This window comes from Numida meleagris, chromosome 4, assembly GCF_002078875.1.
Source record: "Numida meleagris isolate 19003 breed g44 Domestic line chromosome 4, NumMel1.0, whole genome shotgun sequence".
NCBI classification, from domain to species: Eukaryota; Metazoa; Chordata; class Aves; order Galliformes; family Numididae; genus Numida; species Numida meleagris.
This window is the reverse complement of record NC_034412.1, coordinates 2547041-2570895: the sequence shown is the minus strand read 5'-3', so window position 1 is coordinate 2570895 and position 23855 is coordinate 2547041.

Genomic DNA, 23855 nt, shown 5'->3' with positions numbered 1-23855 from the left:
ACTACTCAGATGTGCATCAAAATGACAGATTTTGATCAGAAAATGTTATCATTTTCAAGGGCAGTGGTACCAAATTAGCAATCCTATTTCTTATTATGAGCTCTTTTCTACTGAAGAGCCAAACCAAAAACTTTTGGACCTCCAAGCAAAACTTTCAGTGTATTCATGTCATCAGATGGAACAGGCTGAAATTCTATCTTATCTGTTTTTTTAATTTAAAATTCATTCAGAAAAAACAATAACATACTAATCAGGAAAACATTCAAACAAATGTTCTTCTTAAGGCAGAGTATCAGTAATCTTGTAATAGGATTTAAAGTATAATATGCATTTATTTAAATTCTGCCATAGCAGAACGAGTCCTTGCAGAAGACATCTCCTTGCTCAGTAATGACACACCAGTGATTTCTTGAGACAAATAATATGTCAACACAGATTTTACATCTAGCTCTTCACCAATCACAGACCCATCTGTTTCTGCTGCATTTGCCTTCTGCCTGCAAAATATTCAGCTGAACCAGGGGGAAATACCCTACCGAAAACCTTACATCTCTCCTTTTTTTATTTCACTAACAAGCATCCTGGCTTCTCTTTAAATTGTTAAATTGATGGTAAATTTAATTTCTCAGCTGAGGACACTTCCTTTGTATCAGAGAGACCGTAAGAGGTTTGATCCCCCTAGGTCGTTGCACCACATGTAAAGCCATTCTGAATTTGTGTGGAAACTCAGTTAATCTTTGTGCAGCAAGCTTTGGTAAGCAGCACTGAAGTAAGGCAGAAGCAATAAGGCAAAAATCTGGATATATGAGACAGAAAGATAAAAATGTACCAGGTTAGCTTGCATGAACTCATACAATTTGTCATAAACAAAACTGACAAAAGTATCTAATCACAAATACTAAGTACTATGTATGTAGAGAGCATGAGAACTGTGCAAATGCACTTCCCAGGAAACTGCAGTTTCCCCTGTGCTTGTGCTAACCATCCAGCTCTCGCCTGAACCGAGGCTCAGCATCACTCTCTCTCTGCTTAATATATGTCTCAGGAGGATGTGATGATACCCTTCTGGGAACAGCAATCTGAATCCACGTACCCTTTTTCATGCTAATTATTTTAATTGACTTGGGCTTGTGTGTACATGGCACGCACGCTGCCATAGCTGGCATGTAAAGCTCACAGGTACCTCCCCAGGATCAATTTCAAAAAAATCCTATTGTGAATCTAACCTCGAGGAAGATCACAGTTGCATTAAACTCATTGCTCTCTCTCTCTTTCCTAAACAAATTATGTTTTCTGAAACAAATATGTTAACAGATAGCAAATAAAGAATCACAAGGGGCCAGCGAATCTGTTTTGAGGCAGACAAAAGCCTTCAACAGATGTCATTGTTGCTAATACAGTACCAAGGTTTTCAGCAGTTTCCTTTCTGGCTTCCATAAAAGCAGCCAGAAAATTAGTGATTATTCATACGTCCAGCTTGCATACAATTTCATGGAATCATAGAATCATCAAGTTTGGAAAAGACCTCCAGGATCATCCAGTCCAACTGTCCACCTACCACCAATATTTCCCCACCAAACCATGTCCCTCAGTACAACATCTAAAGGTTTCTTGAACACCTCCAAGGACAGTGACTCAACCACTTCCCTGAGCAGCGCATTCCAGCACCTTTACCTGTATCTGCCCAAAAAGAAATCCCCTAAATTAAACAGGATAATTGTTGAAAAGTTCTAAAGAATGGTGAGAGCCCTATCCCCGCCATGAGTCAAATCCTTCCCACCTTCCTCATGCAGGAGTAGATGGCCATTGGTGGTCTGCAGCAGAAGGAACACAGACAAAACCTCATGGAAGCCAATGGGGCTCCATGCAGTTTTCCAGCACTGCAACACCAACTCTTAAGATGCATCAACTTTATGCTGAAAATGCTGGAAAATCATTATCGTCATGTTGCTGCGGTAGGTCACAGGACCCAACTCATGAGCTTATCCTCACACTGAATGTCTGGGCACCAGTCAATACAGATCCATTGTAAACTCATTCTACAGAAGGACAAATGGCAACCTTCTAATTCTTGTAACTGCAACAAACATGTCAAGCGCCCTGAAAAACATGCTGTGTGCAGTGAGTGCACCCGAGCGGCGGATTTATCTACACTGTGATCTGAATCACTTAACCAGGAGGCAGAAATAATTCTTGGTGATCCTTCCAGACGTTTATTGCAACCAGGCTGGGTGCAGAGTATACACTGCTCAATCTGATAGCGCTGATGAGACCCTGTTTGCTGTCACTGACCTTTACAAATGCTGACCCAGCTGGCTGTTGTGCTGGTTCTCTTGATCATATCATCTGGCAGCACCATATTAACAAAATGATTTCCTGAACAAAATCCAAATTTAACCATGACAATCCTGTAAATAGATGCTTTGCCCTTGCTTTAGGCATGTCACTTCATTAGATAATAAGTATCAGAATTCAGAGGTCACAAAGAAAACTCAAATGCCCTCTGTAAGACTGCTACAAGAGCTAAGCCAGCATATTGCTAAATAGAAATATGAGAGTGATCTGAACAAATTTCAGACTGAAGTTCACAAAGTATAAAGCATCCTCCTATTTACAAGATCAAGTACAACAAGGTCTTCACACTTTAAAAGAACAAGATCCATACATCCTTTATATAGCACAAATCAATGTTTCATGGCTAGATAATGGTCCAATAACTTTGTCTCCTGAAGGACTGCTGAGGATTAAATGAACACAATTAAGTGAGAAATATAAGTACTTACAGGAAGAGTTTAAAATGGATTAAATCATAAACTACACATAATGGCTGTATGCAAACACACTTGAGGTCACATTAGCTTTCTTCTTGGAAATCTATTATATGTAGTCAGTGAAAGCAGTGAATTAAATTTATGGGAAGATAAAAGACCACACAGTCACACAGACATTTCAAAAGGCAGCACAATCAAACAAAATTACTTCATTTCAGAACAGGAACTCTCAACACCAACTAGAATGTACAACAGACCAAATCCAAAGCAACTAGTTTTTTCCTGCAAAGTGACTTACGAAGTGGATCTCTCTGCACAGGCTTCAAAACAACCTGTCCTCAGCCTTGTCTCTCACCTGTATCCTTGCAAAAAAGCAGCAATAAATTGGCAATAATTGCATAAAGAAGCAAACCAGACATGTATTTTCAATCTAGATGTTCTCTGCTCTGCTCAAGAGTAGATTCTGCTCGACTTAAACAAAAAATGTATGAAATATCAACACACAGTTTCTTCAAATACTGAATGGTTATAACCGAATAACTTAGGCTTGTCAACCTTCTTCTTATTTGCATCTCTTCATTGCAGTAGGCATAGGCTGCCTTACTTTGAAAGAGGACAAGGATGGAATACCCTGGTTCTTAAATTAATAACAGTAATGAAACGCTACAAGCCATTTAAAGGGTGAAGAATTCTGCAGAAATAAATTAGACACCAGTATTCTTTGTTAGTCTGAAAATATTTCATATAAATTGAAGTTTTAGGTCTATCATTAGTGAAAGAAACAAAAAGTGATGAATCTCGGTATTCTGACCTTGGCATTTATAAAACAAAATTTTCTCCACTGCCATAGGTTGATTAGACAGTTCCGATCTAATCTGTCTTCACTGTAACTCCAAAGTAAAGGAGCAAATAACATTTTAAAAATTACTACAGGAGCAGATTCAGCTCAAGCAATGTAAGCTCTTCTTCAACATTCTAAGATAACAGTTTTTTGAAGCAGAAAAATGTTTAGAGAAGATAAGGAAGATGGCTGGCCATGGCTATTGCCATTACAACGGTCATTTCAAATCCAGCCTACAACAGATTTTGGATACCATCCCAACACCTGGAAAGGGAGAAAGCAGCCCATGGACAGTCAGCAGCAAGAGCTTGCAGCCTCTCACTCAAACCAGCTTCTATGATTTTCTATAATGAAAGTGATTGCCTTAACTGTACTGGGATTTTAACCACATTAACCAGTGTCTGCTGAGAAGCAGTCAGAGTGGACAAGATTTACTGCCACAGCACATGATATACAAGAAGAATATTATAAGATAATTATTTATAATTGGGCACCACTATTTTTCTCTCATTTTATGTTGACAAAATCTTTCTCCGGGCTTTTTCTAAGACGTTGCAAAAATGTGAATTACTCCGTGGCTACAAGGTAGTGTGCAGGTGTTGCTTTTATTAGTCATAATCATGTTATCCTCATGTGTGATATTACTTTTTTCCCCAATAACTGTCTTGAATCTCAAATACTAAAACAAATGTTACCCATCCAGCTAACAGCACACCGCTGACTGGGAAATCTCTGATGTAAAGTGAATGAAGTCAGATGGGAGAGAAATACAGCACTGAAAAAAGAGAAGGGCAACTCACTGCCATCTGTTTGCCATTGGATTAATAAACAGTTACTGAAGAACACTCACAAATAAAAAAATCTGAATTATTAGGACAAGGGCATGTTTTACAAATTAACTTTTCAAATTGAAGCAGTAATAAAACATTGATATGCATTTTAAGCCTCTCTAAATCTTTAACGTGTCGAGGGATACACTTAAAATCAATTTGGAGATATATCTTTGAACTCTAGCAAACATAAGCTGGATAATACTTCCTCCTCCAGCAAGAGGTGGGATCTGACCCTTCAGAAAACTTTACGCAATGCAATGAATTTCATTCTCACCTGCAACTCTCACTTGAGAAGAGCTCTCATGCACCATTTTGACTTCCAGAGGATTCCACCTGAATGCCCACTCAACAATCAACATACTTTCAGGCTTGATATGTTCTGGGTGTTTTAGAAAATGGTAAATAAGCAGCACTGAATCGCTGAAGAGGCAGGAGAAACCATTCAATTTATGTCAGACTTTTTTCAGACAATGTGCTGAATGAAAAAGAGGAATAAAACTGGAAACTGAACCACAGAAAAAGCTGACAATACACCCACAGAAATTACTTCAGCTTAATAATATTACAAGTCTGGAGTTGTAAAAGCTCACGAGCGGTAGCTTAGAGCTTTTTGTTTCCAACAGCAGCTATGCTTCAGTAATCACGTAACCACTTGCTCTTACCAGAAAGTAGTTTCCTACCTATGATCACATGCTGCTTCAATTTTCCTGGTCAAATTCAGATATAATGCCATTTGGAATTGCTGCCTTAACTACAAGCACAGCCTGAAAGGTTTGAGAACAACAGATGCAAAAGTGAAAATTAAAAAAAAGAAAAAGTGCTTTACAGTTATCTGCTGATATTTTATTCTCTTTTTTTAATCGACTGCAGAAACATGCTGCATGTATTTCAGCAAGCCATACAACTCTGCACATCCAGACAACAAACTCCAAGAGTGAACTTCTTAGCACACACCAGCAAAATCTTTTCATGCAAGGGCTTGTGCTCCATCTAATCCTTACTTCATAAGTAAATTACTGAATGTGACTTCAAATTTCCCGACTTCCTCTGTTCCTCTCTTTATTGACATAAAATACCATGCATATCAACAAGATTTTGCCTGACATGCACACGTTCACAGATTTGTTTCTCTTTTGAGGAACGAGCTAGCTTTCCATTGAACAATTACTGGAAGGAAAATCAATGGCCTACAGTTGACCGCTGGGTTTCTATTGCCAGAAATGTCAGAACAGGTTGCCAGTTTATTTGCAGTTTCTAATCCAGCAAGTAGAGTAGCCTGAGATACATTCTCTCTTTTTAAAAAAGTTAAATAAATAAATAAACAAATAAATTAAGTCACATATATCATAGAAGAAATCAAAGAAGTTTTCTCCTTTCTTGTTTGTGGCATTCCGGTTTGGCAGAAAATCTGACATTTTTGTAGGTTTCATAGCATTTTTTTCAGAACTCCTTATGTTCCAAAAACAATGACAGTCTACTACAGAATTTCCTAAAAACAGAGAAAATTCTAATCTTCTAATTAATTCAGTATGACTTCTCCACTTAGAAACTGTCCCAGGTCTTACAATGTATGGGAGCCATCCCTAAAGCTGAAAAGTTAAGAGAACATTTTTGACACAGTTATGCAGGTCAGCTGCTTTGAGAATTCAATCAAAAGTAGCCAGGAAAAAAAAAAAAAAAAAAAAAGGAGAAGAAAAGAAGAACATAAAGAAGATGAACGGAGAGAGACAACCTGGCTTTTCCTCACCATCATTAGATTCCCACACAAAATTTAGTTGCAGAATATAGAATAATTTTGAAAGACATCAGTAAAGGTCTTAGGAACCAGGGAATAATTTAAAAAGAGGATCACTGTTAGAACGGCAGAAACAACTCATCAGAAATAATCTGTTTCTTGCATTCAGAATATGCAGAAAAAGCATAAAGTTTCATGGAACAAAAGAGAGCCCTTCCCATCTATGTGGTTACTTTGGTTACTTCAAGAACCTCATCTGCTCAAATATGTTTTTCAAACTAATTTGATTTTCCAGCTGGCTTCTCAAGCTACTTCTAATCCAACCCCCTTGCAAATTTTATTGCTTGTGCTTTTCTCGGGACTGCCTCCAGCTAGATGGCTGCAGCATCTTCTGCAGCCATGGACCCAGGAACCTGGGAGTTCTCCATCTCTGGGCATTGGGAAGCGGCCTCACTGCTGGCCAGCAGCTCCCCTGCCTGCAAACAAAATCTATGCTTTGTTTTAATTATTTGCTTTCTGGGGAAAAATGTTCCACTTGCTAAAAAGAAACAGTCCTATAATGCGAGGCAGCTTAATGACTATGGTTGCAGCACACTGTGATGTAAATTGGAGAAAGTGAGCTCAGCAACATGCTAGGTTAGCGAGGAGTGAGTTATTTTACATGGTGCTTTTTTATGCTGGATACGTTCACTCCCTTTAGGGGATAATCTGATTTCTTTGCAAGCCTGTTTATGATGAAGTTATCTTGTGGAAATTAATTTTTCAGTCGTAATGTGTGTATTTTGATTGCAGTTTTTGTCACGTTGCTCCAACTGCAACAGGACTATTTACAGCCTGCTTTCAAAGTGAAGTAAACTGAATCTCACATCGTACTAAACAAAGTTTGCATTATTGTAAAGAACTATTTTTTCCCTAGATATTGGCTTGTCCTCCCCTCTTCTTGATTACAGCTCACTGACCGCTAAGAAGTTGCTATTCATCCACAGATTTATATATGCATAACATGATTCTATGATCTTTACACTATGATTCTAACACTTGCAAACAGCAGCTTGGAAGCATTGTTTTACCAACATTAAAATGACATCTTGATCTTAAATTTCCCCTCAAACCTCCTAACTATTTTTGTCCAAATTATCTTGTCCAAAATCCTCACAAAGGCTATTTGAAACAGCATTCACTCAGCAAGATTATTAAACAAAAGAGAGATTTAAAAGAAGCTAAAATCTACCAGCTTCTAGATCTGGAACAGATTACAGAGGATTTTTTTAATGTACCCAGAAAAAGCCTTTGGCAATCTATTAATCTAAATCAGATCAATCTAAACTCTCTTTGATGCCAATACTAGAGTTCCACTACAGGTTATCTCCAGATAGCAGACCAGCTCCTCAGTTCCTGCTCACAACAGACCAAAAGCAGGGCTCAGTAATTTCAATGCAACGCACGACATGGCAATGCACAGCTCCGCTCCCCAGCTGGTTCTCAGCCATGGCAATGGGCAGTGCTGAGCAGGGCTTGGAAAGGCAGGGATGAGCTCTCCAGCCCATGCAAAGCCCCGAGGCGTCATAGTGGGAAGCATAATTCAGTAAACTGGTGAAAATAAGCATCATTATAGTAGGGCTGGGCAAAGTATCAATTGGTTTTGCTTTCCAATAGGAATCAGGGAAAAGGAGGGTTTGCAGGTACTGATTTCCACAAGAAAAGAGGAATACTTCATTGATAAGTGGGCTTGAGAGCTGCAGGTTTTATCAAAAGATATTAGTTTCCATGGAGAGCAAAATGCAGAGCCTTTGCTACAACTCTAAACAAATGCGTAGAGAGGATATTCAGTAATATGCTTGCACTCAGTAGACTGTTTTCATGAAGTTTATTTCTTCACGTGTGGTTAAGACATATTGACTTTTATTTCCACTTTTAATTAGGTAAATAAAGGTGGACTGTAGGACCGTATCTGAAACCCAAGGAGTGTTAACGGGAACCCAAGGAATGGTAATGGGAAGGAAGAGTATCAAAAAGAAGAGTGATCTTGACATTGCCAATATTCGTTACTTTTTTCAGGAATCCTTAATTGCTTTCCTTCCAAATTTTATTTTCGTATCTTTAATCAATAGGGTATGACAGCAAAGCCAGCTACACAAACTAGGGGACTCTGAACAGGGCAAGAGTAAATAAGACCACAGAAGCACAGAAATCTAAAAAGCAGAAGTCTTCAAGCGTAAGACACTCTACTGCCAACGAAGATGGTAATGTGCTAGGAAATGTCACAATATTAGCATATTCTTGGCTCCAATTTCATAAAAACATGGCAGGCACAAGAGCTTATGTCATTGTCATAAAACAAATAGTACACAATTTTATAATTCCCTTCCGTCACCAAAGAGATGAGCAAATGTCACTCAGCTATCCTTTCTTTTCATCTACATGTCTTGATTCACAGCAGGAAATTGTACAAAGAAGTCATAAAGGTTCTGTAATTCATTATGTTGTCATTATCGTTTGTAATCTTCCTGTAATTAGGTATCAGTGGGTTTCCTTGGAGAACATATGATTGAGCCTTAAATTGCAGCACATTCTCAGCAGCATATGACTGCAACTGGAGTGTTTGCTCTGTAGTGTTTCTCGAGTGTATACTTAATATATCAAGGTTTTTCTCTGCGTGCAAGCCTATCTGCCGGGGAATGTGTGCTTATTGCTGCACGTGCACTTCAATTCTGAGGGGCCTGTGGTTATGGTTATGGCCTGTGGTTATGGTTATACAGGTATGACTATATATAATTTTCTTAAAAGCATTTACAGTTCTATGATGCCAATTACTTATTTCCTACAGAGTAATATACACTAAATAGTTCCTATAATAATTTGGTATCAATATTTTGCTTCATGATTGGTCTGAAAACCCTCCAAAAAACTGGTTTTAAAATCCCTCAGTGCACACCACTATTAATCTTTCTTTCCAGTTTATCATCAGACAGTTTCGTTTCCTCAGAGAAATATTGATATAGTAACACAATTATTTTAGTCTTGCATTTTCTGCTACATCAGTGCTCAGTTTTATTAAAACGTGAATAAATTTGTTGAGATCTCTATGCAAAATACATATGCAGAGTTTCCACTGTGACACAATGAGCAACCAAGTGAATTACCTTCGGTCCCCTATGCACATATATTTATATACACATATACGGACTATGGCACTGGAAACCAGGCACCAAAAACTCTAATAACCTGCGTATTTAAATTTACTAATTCTGTTTTTAGTATGACATCATTCTTCCACATACAGTCAAACTCTTTATCCAGTTATCTCATAATCACAGTTTCCAATGAAGTCATATCCTTACATCCTTATCATTGGTTTCAGACACTTGTGATAAAGTTTTAAAAATAACTTTAGAAGTCTTTTAAAATTCAAATGAGACTAAGAGATACATCTCATTACCCACAACTGCTATTGACAAAAATAATACAGCATCGCAAGCCTCCTATCTCCAATCTATAACCGGATCCTGAGCCACTGAAGTAAATGGAAATCTGTTCACCAAATGAGAGCTTCCGACTGCTCTGTCAACTATCTCATAAGAAATCCACCAAAGAATTAAGTTCAGAAGATTCCAAGTTTTAAATACTCTCAACCGTTTTCGTTACTTACCGCTTTTTTATTGCCATAAATGTTGCTACATTAAAAATGCTGCAGTATAACCCTGAAAGCCACCTGGATCTAGATGCTGAAGTCAGAAACTTTCTGCATGATTTTCAAAGCTTCACTTATTTACTGGGCCACAGAGCAGAATCCCAAAGAGATATTTACACAGAAGAAAGAAAGAAAAAAGGCAAAGCCTTGTAGAACGTTTAGAGAAATCATTCTCTTGAGATCTTGGTCCCGCAAATCCTTGAAGACAAAAGAAAACAAAGCTTGCAGCACAAAGTGGTGACAGCAAATTTTAAGCCTTTTTCATACGTTCATAGTGGCCAGGAGCAGATTTTGGTATCAGAACAGCATACTTGAAGAAATATGGGTTAAATGTGATTCTCAGCTCACAAGCAGAGCACTCAGCTCCACCTCCATGAAGCAGAGCCTTAGAAGTATAACACTGAGCTCCATCAAGTCTCCCCTCTGAGGCAAAATGCTGTGGTTTTGTTTTCCCTGATACGTTATGATGTCTGTCTAGCTGTTATCATTCTACCTCCAAGGAAGCTGCATTTTGGTGATGGGGTCTTTAATTTTATTAGGCATAAAGTTTTCAGCGTTTAAAATATCTCTGGTGTCTTCAATACTCCTCACTATTTATTTGGTAGCGTACTGCACACAGTCAGTTTCTTGGAAGGAAAATATTATACAATAGAAAAAAGTTACAATATCCAGTAGTTGCACCAACCAGTTAATTGGCTATTTGATGAAACTTCTTCTGGAGAAATATCTTTCATTCTTCTATAGTTAGAGTATTGAAACAACAGAAAGATCATCAGTTTACATAGACAGGTCACTCCAAAAGTAATGCCTCCTACTTATTTCCATGGCAACTGCAACAGATGCAAAGAGCTCGATAGCATTATTTGATAGAGAAAATTCTCAGCTACAAAACACTTCTTTTCATCACATTCACTGCCATTCACCATGCATTTTCACCGGTGATGAACAAGAATGTGCACCCTGTGCTTATGAGCATCTGCAGCAGCAGAGGTGCAAACCTACCAGCCACCAAGCCAGGAGGGAGCTGGCTTCACACACCAGAAGCATCCTGCAACACACACACACAGGGCTCTGTGGTTCTCTAAAAGAGGGCTCTTCAAGACATCATCCAAAGAAACCAATAGGTCTGATAAAGCAAACTAAAAGCGGAAACCTTTTTTTCTTCTGTATTCACTGTTGTTGTTTGACATATCCACATGTATTTTCAGGAATGAAATGCCAGCAGATGGGGACCGTGAGTTGCCTGCAGTTCACTGCTTGCTGCATGCTTATGCCACAGTGCTCGCAGCACTGAAAAGACAAAAATTCCCCTTGTGCAACAAAAAATCTTGTTCTACCAGTCCTATTAAAGAAATATTCATCATCAGCCATACTGAATGATCAGCTATTTTTTTTTTCTTCAAGGTTTTGGCCCTTCATAATCTATGATTTTGAACATGAGAAAAACTTCTTTGACGCAACCACTCATCCAGAGTGTGAGCATTCATGGTTTCTCCTCTTTTTTTGGAGACCTGCTTCTATCTGCCATTGGATCGACCAGAATTTCCCACAAGATGCCAGGCTGCCTATAGTTCTATTCTCAAGCCTTATTATTATAGTAGAGCAACAAAATAAATTCACAAGTACGCTCTAAAGTTGTTCAGGCCCCTGTGCACATTGCAGTGGGTGCTATGCAAGAATAACCGCACTATGAGCTTTGTTTTTTAATTGAAATTATTTTTACCTAACCCATGAAAAATAACCAATTTTAAGACAACATTTTTCCCCCATTTGCTGAAGCCAGTCCGTTGATTCAGAGACCACATTGGTTTAATCCAAATTGCTTCTGATGCAAACTGTAGTCCACTAATGAGATAATGAGATATACCACTATGCATCACTATGCCCCTGAGGAGTCTCATTAAAATTTGGAAATAGCACTATTATTAACAACAACTTTTTTTTTCCTGTGAATACATTTGTACATAATCTAGCAGAGCTACAGCAAACAGAGTAGTATCCATTGTAGCTTGCTGAAATGTTTTTTTTCCCAATTTTCTAGCTGCCCTAGTTTTGCCATCTCCAGTGCAGGAGCTGCAAACATGCTGGAGCTCTGCTGAACTGCTGAAACTTCCCTGCCACAGCTTTTCAGTCCTTCCTTGCAGCGTATGGAGAACACATCTCATTCCCCATCATCTCGGAGCAGTCATTTGTTTACTCTCCATGCCTCTTGTAGGAGAGTTTTGGATAGTCAAAACTATTTTTAATTAGATCATTACACGGATACGTTATTTCTGCAGCTCCCAGTAGATGGGTGTGAGTCAGGAAAATATAGAACTGGTGTGTGAAGATACAGAATTGGTTTAACACGTTAAGGAGGTGGCCCAGGCAGGAAAGATGAGGAGTGGGGAAGCCAGCAGTTGACTTTCTCTCTGTATTATGCATAAACACTCACACACGTATATGTACCAGTGCTGCTGAAGTTTAGTAGGCCAGTTGCTCTGGCAACTTGAGAAATAACCACAAATTCCAACAGGAGGACAGGCTGCGGCATGCTAACAGTGAGCAGGAATACAATACGCATGATGGAAACTTATTCATCACATGCACGACTCTGCTAGCTGCACATTCTCATGTACTTAGTGGTCTGCTTGCTTGCTTTCAAGTGTCTTGTAATCAAAATAAATAAAGAAACAAAAAAAAAATAGTTATAGCTGCAGAATAGCAACAATTTACTTCAGATAAAATAATGCTTCCAGTAAACTTGATGTGGGATAACAATAAGCCATCTTTGAGATTCTACCCTTCCTTCCACATGCTCAGCTTAAGCCAGCCTATACGAGTTCCCATTTCCTAACAATCCATAGCAAATACATAAGGTAAAAAGCAATATTTCCAAACTCTTCAGGAAGAAACTTGCAATCCCTTTTATTTTCTTTCGCTGAAAAACGTTATGACAGCTTTGGAACACTGATTTTTCTTACTTCAAAATTCATGCTTACTGCTTGCCTCTTGAAATAAACGATTTAATGCTTTTTTTTTTCTTCCACCCCGAAATATAACAAGGAACAAATGTTGTCAAGCCAGAATAGAACAGCCTTTCATTTGTGATCATTCTGGGACATTTCTGAAAAGTTAACTTGAACCCAGATGGCTAACTTACATGGATAAATCCATGGCCATGTCTTGCTTTGCTACATCAGCGTAGCTTCCTCCATGGGTAAGCAAGGCACACAGAAACTAACTTTAGATGTCCATATATTCTGTCCCAGTACTCTTAAGTGTATATGAACACAACTGGAGAAAAGATGCGCTGGGGGGACTACACATCATAACATACCTTCATGCACATACACACAGATGTGGATAACGTATTCGGGACTGAAAACAGCTGTGTAAATGTAAAACATCCCTCTGATGTGGAAGCAATTCAGTGTGTCTTCCAGAAATCGCATGGGATTAGAGGAGGTTTGAAATGTGTCCTACATTTTGCACAAAGGATGACAATTTTTCCCCTCTTTTAACACTCCCAATTTCTGAAAAAAACCAAGGGATTGCATTTTTTACTGAAATATGAAAGCTAAACAACTCTCTATGCACCGTATCAGAGTGAGATGCATCAAAAAAAAAGGGAGCATTAACATAATTAAAAATAAAAATAAGCATCCTTCTCATTTTTGTTTATTAAGCCAAAATGTAATTATCAGAGACATGCTGTACTGGATGTTGCCTTTGCTAACGACGAGCCCAGCATTGCAAACAGGCTGCTTCCTCACCACATATGCATATTTATGTGCCCATTTGTAAACATTTTATTTAGTTGATTCTCAGTCATCAGTTTCTAAGAATTTTAAACACAGTTTAATTAAATTCCATGGACTTGCAAACAATTACCATGCACTTATTTCAGAATATTCTCAGCAGCCAAACGTTCAGTGTGTTATTACAATTTTTGGTAATCGCAAAGTGTCATTTAATTAGGAGTTAAGAAACTGGGGCTATAACTCATCTCAGAGAAAATAAAGTGTTAAGTACAGCAGTAAATTAACGTAGGCCAAGCTGAAGAGAGCAGCATAGCTTGTTGCCATTTGGGGAGCTCTCCACTCCTACTCTACACAGAACAACCAGAGCTGCCTTAGAGTTACAGTGGCTTTGCAGGGAAGGCCAATGCTCAGGCTGAAATGATGAAAGTCAAACCCTTGTGTGGCTGAAGATCTCATTAAGCAACTTTGGGACAATACAAGTGAATGTGCAAGAAAAGAATGTTAAGACGGCAAAAGGCTTCCAGTGTTCTTGCTCAGTGTCCTCTCTATGTAACAACAGTCAGACTCAGAAGGTAATCTAGTTAGGCAAAATGCAATGAAAACTGAAAACTAAACAACCAGGCCAGAAGACAGAAAGTAAATGAAAATATATCCAAGGATTAACATCAAGGAATGTGAGAAGGATCATGTCATGTAATTTCATCAACAAAGCTGAATGCTCAGTAACATATTTTTCCTTGCTGAAAATGTGTGATGCTGCCAGGATAGAGAGCCCCTCCATGGCCTGGGGCCCTCGACCCACCCAGGGAACACTTCCAGGCAGCAGAATTCACTGCAATTGGTGAAAAAAAAAAAAGCTCTTCTGTGGTCTTTTCCCAGGTATTAAGTGTTTTCCCTCTGTCTTCCAACAATTTGCTTACGCATACCAACACTTCTGGGGTAATAAGATCAGTTCTTGCTAAATTCAAGGTCTTCTGAATAACAGTATAAAATCACCTGAATTTCTCACCTCTTGAGTCTTCAGCTCCCTCTGTCAATCAGGTTGCCACCAGTGGCAAAGATGTTCAAAATTTTCAGAATAATTATTCGGATAATAAATATTTCTGGACTGGGCCTATGCTGTTGCTGCTCAGGGACTGATTTGAAGCTGGTCTGCAAATTGCATTCGAAGATTTTACAACCTGAACGCGTGCTGAAAGCTTGGATGTTCAGGAGAAGTACAATGCACGTGTCTAAAAGATCAGGCAGATGACGTATGGGAACGCAACAGCTCCTTTTCAAAAGAGCAAGATGTAAAACTCAGTCTTAGAAGACCAAAGAGAATGCTCAGATGGAGCAAATTACTATGCAAGCAAAGAGTATAAGCATTAAAATCAATCTTTTCAGTGAAGTCAGCAGAGAGATCTCTCAAAAGAAGTGTGATGTGATAAGGAATTGTGTTTCTCCATGAACAATGCAGCCTTCAGAGATACAGGAGACAGATCAGTAGAAGAGAAGATAAGGGTAAAGACCGAAGCAAAGCTAAAAATTTAAAGAAAACTGTTATCAGGATTTAACCACACAGGAAACCATAAAGTAGAACTGAGTTTTAATCACATCAGCGTTATAACTAAAATAGTGGGTTTTTTTTTTTAAGCTAAGTAGTTTTTTAAAAAGTGGCATTCACGCCACTTCTGTCAGTCTCTCTAAATGACTGTGCATAGAAGTCCAGAACCTTGTCTTCACCTAAAACATCAAACCCCAGTGACCTGTTTGCTCCAGGCAATCTTTTGAGACACTCTACAGTTATGCATGTTAAACATACGGGGCAGTGCTTGATAAGATATAAATCAGTGCATTTCCATATCACTAAGATGTGACTTTCTCTAATAGAAGGTCAGAAGTTTCCTCTTGCAGCTCCTGCTTTTACGTGCATTTCTGCCAGACTCTGCAGATACCACCTCTCCTGTGGCGCATACAACTTCAGGTGTTTAATTTGTGTGTCCAGAAAGGTCTCCTGAATATTACTATTGAAGGTTTTACATTGAGCTGAGCTTCTTAACAGGCTAAGGTTACTCTTCTATTGAGCACAAAAGCGACAGCCTCTTACATACCTCATCCAAAACTCCACACTAAAGAAGATTAAGATCTTAAGACCCAACGTTCCACAGTAAGGAAACACCATTCTGTTCACTATATGTCTATTGTGTACACTTCTTGAGTACACAGTCCTTGACTGCACAAACTTGGACTTATTTTTTCTGGCAAGTTATCTTCAGTGAGTGAGTGATTAATGAATTACATCTTCCTTTGAGCTTTCATGCACTTAGTCCAGCTTCACGTGGAATACAAAGTTATAAAGTCATCTATGTAGTGTTCTGGCACCTGCAGACCACAATAACTATGTGGGATCCAATGATATTCCCTCTTCCCTTTCCTGCCTCCCAGGTGAGATGCTGGAGCTAGAATTACAGCCCGAAATCCTGTGCACTTGCTGACTAATTTAGGTATTATGTTCTAAGGCCCTGTTATGCACCATTGACTGTAACACTTAATTACTATTATGAACTCCATGATAAAAAACAGTACTAATTATAATAATATATTCACGTTGGTTATGTGTCTTACAGTAAACCAAGTAAGACTTTGCAAACATTTATCAAAATTACCAATAAATAAGAAATACAGAGGGTGTTACTGAGACAGCTCTGAACGGAGCTACAGTTCTCTCTTGCCTGCATTCAACAAGAAAGTTTGATGACATCTATTCCAAACTGGAATGTCATAAAGACAGTCACGCAGCGAAGGGAGAGCCAGCACTGGGTCAGTAGGTACTGAAAAACAGATTTGGGAGTTGTCAGCAAAAACGTAACACTAAAACCTGTGAGCATGAATAATAGCGCCCTAAAGAAGCATATAGATACCGAACAGAACAGAAAGCAAAATATCAGTACGGCTCTATGAGCAATTTGGGACACTCTAGAAATGTAAGGACAAATATCATATTGTCAGAAAAAGAACCTGAAGAAGGCCAACATATAACAGACTTAATATAAAAATTCAGAAAACACACCAATCTCATTGCCCGCAGCAGTAAATGAAGTAGAAGGAAATATGAAGTGCAATTCACAGATGTGGTATATTGAACTGGGAACGGGACGTAACCAAAAGACAATATTTGGAAAGGGTTGTCATCTCTGAACAAAGGAAAAGTCATCTACAAATATGATATACACTTCTAATATATATTATTTTGTTTTGCATTTTTGAGGCTAACTGTTAGTGAATTCCCCCTACAGATTTGTGAGGGAGGCATTCCTGCTGTAATATGCATGGAGGAAAACAAAATGGTGTTACATTATTCACTCAGAGAGACAATAAAGAATTCCAGGCTTGTTGCTTGGCCAACCATGGGGTGTTTGGAGCAACAATGCGCTGCTTTCATACTCCTGAAGATGAAAGTACTGGACTTCAAGAAAGAGAAGACAAACTAGAAGATAATGATTCTAAACTTGAGTGGTGGAGATTGTATTATTGCCATCGATAGCAAAGAACAGAAATCTTGTGATAGACCAGATTTGGTTAGAATTATAACCGAGCGTTGGTCATATTTCCTGTTGGATGTTTTGAAGATATATCCACACACGGCAAACAGGCACAATTTAAATTTTCCTAAGTGCAAACCAGCAACGAGATAAGAAAAAAGAAACAGAACAAAAAAAAATCCAAAACCAAGCAGTTCTGAATAACATATCTACTGAACTCAGCTCATTTCTTCAGGAGTAACTCTTCTATCCACTTCATCTTCCTCCTCAGATCTTCCAGTTTTCAATGAAGCCTAAAGCTGTTAGGCTTTAGGCTTACTTGAGCTCTCCTGTCTTCTCCCAACAGGGATGGAGCTGCGCCCTCCCCATTGAGGCAGTCGTGTCAATGTGCTGGACCTCTCATGGAGAAAAAGTGTAACAAAAGCCTTTTCAAAGTATTTTACACAAGAAGAGGGTATTCAGCGAACAAGAGAGAAACAGATGAATGATCATCACAACAGGGAATTCCAGCAGAAGAGCAGCCAAGGAGATAACAGGAGCAGAAAACCAGCTCCTGATAGAAAGCTGAAACTTAACGTGCTGATTTTGCTAAATACAATCTAAGTGCCTCTGAATGTAATAAGTTGCAGAATGATCAAAGAATCAACATTAACCGCATCACCAAAGTAAGAGCAATTTACTGGTAGGTAAATAAATATGAACAACTCCAAACTATTCCCTAGCAGATTTCAGCATAAGACACAGCCTATTGGGTTAAAAAGGAAAGAAGACATAAAAATGACATAAAATACGCGTTAACAAAGAAAATAATAACCCTATCAAAAACAGCAGAGTAGAAAACTTAATTATCAGGAATCTGTTGTAAGACATAAGCTGAGAAAAACATCTAAGAGCACATCCTGCTCTCCTGCATGGCTCACTCTGCCACAGTATCCGAACATCTCAAATCTCTCCATGTGTCTATTCTTACAACCCTGCTTTGAAATGGGGTAATATTGCTATTCCTTTTAAAGAACAGAGAACTAAGGAATATCATGCTAAGGCCACGCTCCCCAGAGGAGTCTGTGTCTTACTTTGATTGACTCAGCCCAGATGTTCAGCTGAAAATCAAAAGCAAATCTGTGAGCAAACAGGGAACTGGATCTGAGACCCAGGCTTACCTTTTCTTAACTGAACAAACCATCACAAAATAAAAAAAATAAAAAAATAAAAAAGAAAACCTCTTTCCCTAGAGGGTAACAGTGCTACACATGGGGAAAGCAGGATGGTAAGGCAGCACTGTCCTTACATCAAATTCTTATCGTTAATATTTCCCCGCATTACCACTCTTTCAATAAACAAGGGATAGATAAAAAGAAACTTTTCAATCTACAACAGTGGCAGGGCTGGAAGCAACAAGATACAAAAGCGGCTCCAGGGGCATGCAGTAATCAAGATGAAAACAAAATGCAATCGCAAAACACCATAGCAAATACATCTAAAGCCCGCTGCTGAATCAAACGTGCTGTTAAGAATTAAACAAAAGAAGAAAAAAAAACCCTCTCTTCAGCAATAACACTAAAGCCAGATAAAAGCAGCTGGGCTGTCCTCAATCCCGTTGAGTAATTTTTCACACTCCTGCATGGCAGCATCTTCTCCTGGAAGCATAATTCTCACACCCGTGGAGCTGCTGCTCTGCTGCACTGGGGGACCATAGCTCTCACGTGCGGCGGCCATAAATATATGGTATATACACACCAGTGGCAACCACTGATAAATTAGTGTCACGGGCTGTCCTACCCGCTGGCATCAATATCTCTTAAGATTTAGATCCGCTTACCAGCTGCATCTTCTCATCTCTCATTTGTTGTTATTGCATTAAACGAACTATCACTTTATTTCCCATCAGCACTCTTCCCTATCCCCACTATGCTCGGGGGATTCTTTGCTCTGATTGTAAATGATAACAGCCCAGCCTTTGCTGTCTTCTGGCCATGGCTGCTTTCACATGGTCAACATCCATCTCCTTGCCTAGAGAAACTTGCTGCTCAAACAGTTGGCACCCAGAAAAAAATGAAAGCGCAGAAAAAAACCCCACGACACTAAAAAAACACAAATATATCCTGAGAAACAGTGCAAAACACAATCAACTGACAGTCAGTGCCCATCAGCTTGAACTGAAGAAAACAGAGCTGTGTTTAACAGGAGCGCTCAGGAGGGAGCATCGCTCGCGCTCCAATACACGTTGCAATAATCTCTGCCCCGACTTCCACTGAAGGCCAGAACGCTAAGAGCTGCCAACATGTTTTAGAGCACGTGCAACAAAAAAAAACCACCATTTGTAACACCACAATATTGAATCTCGCTGGAGTGACAGGTGGACACCGGAGGGTCTCAGAACATCTGCAGTTAACAGCCTCTGTGAGATGTCAACAACAAGGCCACTGGCTAGCACTGCCCAGCACTGCTTCCTAGAGCACGTGGAGCCAAACAAATGTTTTGTCTGACTACAGCAACAAACACCTGCCTCTATCAGAATAAGGCTCCCCCAGAATTTCATTTATTTTATTTAAACCAGCATTAACGTACCCCTGTACCCCGCGTGATTTTACCCCTGCCTCCTGCTCGAGCTCTCTGGTGCTCTACAGCCCTTCTTCCACTTCCTCTCTTGAGGCGGAACTCCACAACACTTCCACTACAAAGGTAAGAACGCAACACGTTCTGTGCTACGTTAGGAAATGCTCACAACCTGTGTAAACAACTGGCAAAATAACAACTCCCAGTGTGACAGTTCCTTAAAATACTAATCACATCAGAATTAAACCAGAAAGAAGAAGAAATCCATCCTTCCCTTGAGAAAAATTCGTGTATAACCTACAGAAAACTGTTGCAATTCTGCAGATTTTCTTTAACAGCCTCATACAACGTCAAGAATTTTGCTCCTGCTCTGTAAAACACACAACAGGAACATTCTTGGTTATGTTGCACAAGGTTCTCCAATCATCTTTGGAGAGAAATGAATGAATTTTTTGACCAATCATAAAGAGATATCACAAGAGCTGTATCTACTTAAAAAGAGGAAGCTTAACAACGTTTCAAGTAAGCACTGTTCAAATTAGGAGTCAGTAAAGAATTCCACACTTACAAACCAAACATATTTCTAACACATGGTTGGAACTACAGGAGCAGTGTGTAGCACTGTAGCATTACAGATATGCATAGATATACACAGCTGTATTTTACATGCAGTGTTGAAATGGACAGGACAGATTGTGTACCGTGAACCAGAAGGTGATTTTATGCATTCACATATCAAATGAAAAAAGGAATGGATTGTCAGGAGCCGGTTAATAATGTGTGCTGGTGTGTATGTAGGTATGCCTAGCATATGTCAAAGTATTTCCTTTGACAACAAGTAAGATATATCGAAATCTGGGATACATATGCTTTTCCAGGAAATGTTATATTTCAAATTCTTACAAAAAAAGAAAAATTCTTACTCTTTGCTGTTCTTCCACATAAATCAGGAAAGAAAAACACAAGGTACTTTATAAATTTTCTTCAGCAGAAAGCAGTCAGCCTCTCTTAGTCACAGAGGGACAAGGTAGAGTAACATGTAACCAAAATTTCATCCCCTCTCATATATATATATATATATATATATATTTTATAGTCTCCACATACAATTAACACAGACGCAAAGCTAAGCAGACAGACAGCTATTGGCCAGAGGACAGATGTGTCTGCCCTGAGGGCACTTAGAGAAGGAAGAGCTCACGGCACAGTGCCCTGGTCACTGCTTTGCTGCAAGGCACGGCCTGGCTGGCTGAGCTAAGTGGCACAATCTGAATGGGGAGGAAGCATAACAGTCCATCCACAGACCACAGTTCATAAGCAGAGGGAAAACAATACGCTGACAGCACAGGTTCTGAGCTGACCCTCTCAGAATTGGGTTACGCTGGTCTTTCCTGTGCAAAATGAAGAGCTTCTTGTGCTTCCCACTAGGAACAACACAAAAAGGTCTTTAGAAACCACGACTCCTGCAGGAGGGCAGCTCAGATAAAAGACACCCAGGGTCAGCTACTGAACTGCAAGGGGCTGCTGCAGAGTCCTCTGGGCTTTCAGGGAAAGCCCACAGTGCCTTTCCTTTTCTGTGATTCAGAAATGCGGTTGGAAAAGCTTTAATCAGAGCTATAGTCTAGAGACATGAACAGTCACGGATAAAGCAGGGTGGTTCATGGTTAAAGCAGAAGCTTAGTCTGGCTATAAGAAAAATTCCAGATGTTTCCTCTGATGAGCCAAGAACACTCCATTTATTGTGTTAGCACGGCTCTTGCACTGCAAACCTCACGTGCTATAATCACCACTCCACTGCATTAGAAATATTCTATTCGTGTCCATGAGCCTGGGGTCCCTGGCAGGGTTACAGCAGCTCTTCCTACACCTTGCTCTTTGCTCATCTGTCAGCATGACCTGGAAAAGGGTAAGGAATCACACGCAGGGACTGAAATGCAGCTGGGAGGGACCCTCCATGCACAGACATGTTGCTGTCCAACAGCTTTTTTTGGTACACTACCCTCCTACTAGAGGCTGATAGAGTGCTTATACCACCCTGCGTAAGGGTGCTCAGGAGTACTTCTGGAACAATCTCAAATAAGAGATATTCCCAAGGTGACAGATGGAGATATATCAAGTGCTTTGAGTATGCACTAAGTACTTCCACCTGAGGAGGAGTCTTCAGCTGTCAGCAAATTCATCTGCTCCAAAACTGCCTGTCTAGGATGTTCCTCCTCTACAGATCGCTGGGATCCCATTCCTGAGATCTTGCACGTACGCAACACAAGAGTGGGTGGGATTAACAGGGTTCTCTGCAGGGAGGCAGGTCTCAGAAGAGCTCTGCCGTGAGCACTGTAAGCACCGACAGAGAAACTTTAGATTTGCAGGATTTGCTCTGTCCAATAAAGAAATGTAAATCTTTATAAAAGGTCGGGGAATAAGCTCTGCAGCTGGCTCTCAGCCTTCAAAGGAAGAAGTCTGGAGTTCTGGGTTCTGATCTCTTTTTGTTCTGAGGGGGTATTTGACTGGGATATAGAGAATTTATTGATGGGGAAAAGAAAAATAAAGAAATCATTAGGAAAGTAATGCAGAGAGAAAGACAGCAGCTCAGAGAAATCTCATTTGAAAGCCTATTTGACAGAGAAAAAAGCTGGGAGCTTCGCATAAATAAATAAATATAAAGCAAAGAAAAACACCATTAAATCCAGAGCCAGAAAAAAGAACATCTACAGGAAGTGAAATTGTAACTGGATTAAGTTCCCTTTCCTTCAGAAAGGTGCTCTCGCAAGTAGGCTTTGCATGAAAAAGAAAATAAGTGCAGAATCATAGACTGAATATACAGTGGATTTAACACCAGCGGTAAAGGGGAAGTAGTACATTCTGCAAGAAATGCATTTCTTCCCACAAGAAAGAAGAAAGTCTGAGACATTTTCCCCATCCTTGCTGAAGGGTATTACTCTCTGGATACGGCTACAAATCCTTTAAGAATCACATTCTCGGGTGACACCACAACATTTGTTAACACAGAACTAATCCCAACATATTCATCTCATTTAATTCCTTACTTCAGACCGAAGTTAACTATTGTTGCATTACATACTACCAGGGTCTTGCTATTCTAACCCCAAACTCTCCATTTCTACGTCTGATTTCCTGCTGCTATTTTTCTTCTAATGACTCTGATGCTACCAACAATTGAGAGAAAGTGCCAGACTTCTCTGCAGCACTGTAAAGTAACACAACTGAATGAAAATCCGTGACTTTTTTCTGGATTTACGCTGCTGCAAAACACAATGAGTTCTTACCCCAGATCCAGGAAGAGACATGAAACTTCCTGCAACATTTTTCTTAAAACAAAATTCTAAGTCAAAGCAAGGAAAAACAGCAGATCATTTCTCTCACTTGTGTGAGCTGCAATACAGGGAGTAAAGAAGAAAAAAAGAATAAACTGTGTTAAAGAAAAGGTGGCTATAGAAAGCTGGCTGCAGTCCCAGGTGATCTTCTGCTCCAGATTTAGTGACCACAATGAGAGCTGTGATTGTTTTAATTTGCCAGCACTACTTTACTTATCTATTTCCATGGATTTTATAATAAAAAGGAACCAGAAGCACACTAATCACCGTAACAGTTTAAACTTCTGATCAATGGCAAATTCAAACTGAATTTATCAAGGAAAACATTCCCTCTGCTTGCCTTATATCAACTCAACCTTGAATTATTTCTTAACACTTTGCATCTCCTTATCAGATTTTATACAGTGCATAAATATTCATAAACATAATAAACACTAATTATAGAAATCACAGACCGGAGGAAGCTACCAAGGACTTTTAAATGAACTGCAAAGCAGAATGAAATCTCCATCACTCTGCACGGACTGCAGCAGACAGAGCTCCCTTCCTCCACTTCAATTATCCATCCATACATCTCCAAGCATGGATCACCATGAAGAAAAGAGTTCTTGCATCTTCAAAGTGATATCCTACGAGATAATTTTGTTTTTCATGCTCGCACATCACAGGAAAGTCAGAGGGGAATACCTTTTCCAGAGTTCCATATCCCAGCACAGGGCAAAGACTTGATTATAAAGACAGTTTGCATTTACATATTTTATACATCCTCGTGCATGTGACGAGAGATTTCTTAAAAGTAATTTTTTGTCTCTCTCCGTTTGATAAACTG